Below are 3,153 nucleotides of genomic sequence, written 5' to 3' on the forward strand. Positions count from 1 at the left end.
TGAAATCACAACGAAATGGCACAGCACCATTCGTCTCATTTTTAACTATTATTATTTAGTGTGTGCGAAAGAGCGAAGACGCTTGTCGATAGACTTGCTTATAACAGCTGTTGGACACGAAAAGCAATGCCAATGACAGTGATGTAGTGTGGAAATTTTTAATTTTTTTGTTTTTAATTGAAAAAAAATGCTACCGGACAGCAAAGTGCCCATAACATTTTTTACTCCAAATGTGCTGAGGAATAGCTGGTTAAAGTTTGTCGGGTTAGTGCCGATACACCCTGTATATATATTTAAATTTGAAGAATATAATAACTGATCTTTAGTTGGATAAGGATCAAAAATACAATGGATTTCTATGTGAAAAAGCAGTTTCAAAAATAAATTACAAAATTATATATCTTTTTATGAACTGTTTAGTATATAAAACTATTAAATTTGATGTCAAAATACCAATATAAAATTGTACTTATTAACTCCCATCTATGTATTGTAAGTTCCTCTCGTCGTACAATGAATTTTGTAACTCATCGGGATTGCTCTAGCAAGAAATAAAAATAATAATAAAAAAAAATGAAAAAAAAAAAATATTATTTCTTTTCAGGCGGTCAGGAGAGCAACTGGAGACGCCATTTTTTATTTGGCTGTCAAAATACTTTCAATTGAAGTCCCTTCAAACTTAAACTTTAAGATTTTTTACTGATACTAGAAAAAAGCATCTCTTAACAAATAAGACGCGCGGCGGTGATACCGCGAACTAATGACTTACTTTCCCCTCCGGGCGCAATAATGTATTGTTTGTCGGTTCGGTCCTGTGCACCCGGTTATTTGTGCCTAATCACCATAGATACAGTTACCTGTTGTCGTGAAATCAAACGCCAAAGTAAACATTGCTTAACCTACCTGGTTAAATAATGATTTACTAATATTATTTTTTGTCGCTTTTCCAATAATTCGTGATAGAGTAGTTATACGAAATTTGATTGCTATCGCATTCGGCAATATTATTTATTATTTTTATATACGACACCTTTCGTGTTTATCAACCTACTAGCTGAAGTCCCTGAAGTTGCCCGGGCTTTAGGCAGAGTTTTTCGAAATCAGATGTAGACAATGATTTTTTCCTTGTTTTCACAGCTAAGCAAGTGCAAAATTTCATCAACATCGGAATAAAACTGTAGATCAAAATCAAAATAAAAATTCTTCTTTATTAAAGTAATAATTGGAGTCATATCCCGGCTTCGCCCGAGTTCATAATTCATAATTTCTTTTTTTGAAAACTATGGTGTCTTTTCAAATTATTTGATAGATAAGTAGATATTTCAAAGCTCCGTAGCGCATGGCGGAAAGAGACGTTGCGAGCAAAAAACATTTGACCTAGATATTTATGATAGAAAAAGCTGTACAAATTTAATGATGCCAGAGCTCATCGTATAAGAGTTGTAAATGGAACAAATAAATAGATTTTCTGCTTCATGGGGGATTTTTAAAATTATTTAAGTATAGGCTTGCCAATCAATTATTTTAATGATTCCTAATTCTATTACATATTTATATTTATATGAAGTTAAATATCACTAAACTGTGTAATTTTAATTACATAGTTGTTATGACTACTTAATTCATAATACACGTTGGATGTAATAACACTAATAACCCATGGAAATCAATCAAATTCAATAACAGAAACTAACTAACACTTCCAACTCCAAAGGAATACGAACCTCTCACAAAACAAGTTGGATTTTTATCGAGATCCTACACAAATCCAACACGAAACCAACAGGTTTGGAAACGTGGGTAATAAACTTATGTTAACCGTCGAAACCTTGTACCTCATCTCGTGATACCAAAATAACTCTAGTATGATTCATTAGTACTTACCCACCTACCTTCATACATAACAAACTTATTTTGTAAAAAATATATCTATCGGCCAGCTCTGACATGCGAAATTCGCAATTCTCTGCGAAATTTTTACATCTATTTTGAGCAAGCAATGTATTTTTTTCGTAATGACCAATGCAGGCAGTGAATTTTTTTTTTAATTTGTGAGAAATAGGACAATACGCCATTTCGGTTTTATCATTATTTTATTGTTATTTTCCATTTGTAAAAAATGTTTCGAAAATATATTGTTTAAGTCACGGGTGATGCCGGGTAGTAACTACAATTACATTGATAACATTTTTACGTTTCTATTTTATTAACAATGTGTTATAATATGTAAATTTATTATATAAAATTAACCATTCGTAAAAACACAAACTTTTTGACGGTCTCGAAATCATGTAAATATTTTTACATGACAAACATTGACCAATGTAAAAAAAATATTTTGAAATATATGTGTGGAATAAAAACATTACTTATAAATAAATAATAATATGGAACGGAACTACCAAATTTATAATATAAAAAAATAAAACATTACTTATTACGGTTTCCCGTGAGACTTTCATAGAATAAAATCTTAAGTTTAATAAACCAAGGTATCTATGATAACGATAATTGAAAAAAAAGTTTTGTAAAAAATTGTATTAAAAATGCTTTTTCTTGGTTTCTCGTGAGATTCCTGTACGAGAAAATCATTTTATATCGATTTTATAAATCACGATAAGAATTAAAATGTAATATAAAAAAAATGATTTTACCTCTGGTGGGACTCGAACCCACAATCCTCGCCTTAGGAGGGCGATGCCTTATCCATTGGGCCACAGAGGCATGGATGATGACCGCCGTAATAGTGTATACAACGTACGGAACGCAGATTACGTCAGGCGACAGAGAAAAAAACTAATTATAATCATACAACGAGGAATAATACGAGCGACGCGCTACTTCCGCGCCTTTAGTATACAAGATACGAAAATAAATAGTAATATTTCTATACAACTCTCGGAAACATTTAAAATGTTTATTATTAATAACGTTATTAAAAAAAATAAAATTCATTTGAAGTAGGTGTACGTAGTGGGTAGGAATTTACCTAAAAACTGCCGTTTTTTTAAATTATTTTTGTTGACTAGTGCATTTGATTACCATCCTGGCGGTTAGTGTTCAATCCTCATAAGGCACAAAGATTTTAAGTTTTTTTTCTTTGGGAATTTCGTCATTACTTCTTAAAATATATAAATTTACTATTTTTATGCC

The 3,153-nt window shown here is 31.1% G+C and overlaps 1 non-coding gene across 1 annotated transcript; it reads right to left on the reverse strand.

Moving 5' to 3' along the window:
* Nucleotides 1-2,651: 2,651 nt before the first annotated feature.
* On the reverse strand, nucleotides 2,652-2,724 carry TRNAR-CCU (transfer RNA arginine (anticodon CCU)). Its single transcript has one exon. It is a non-coding gene; the product is annotated as a tRNA-Arg (tRNA).
* Between the last annotated feature and the right edge of the window lie 429 nt (nucleotides 2,725-3,153).

The sequence above is a fragment of the Hesperophylax consimilis genome, chromosome 18 (assembly GCF_061612785.1).
Source record: "Hesperophylax consimilis isolate HC1 chromosome 18, BYU_Hcon_1.0, whole genome shotgun sequence".
NCBI classification, from domain to species: domain Eukaryota; kingdom Metazoa; phylum Arthropoda; class Insecta; order Trichoptera; family Limnephilidae; genus Hesperophylax; species Hesperophylax consimilis.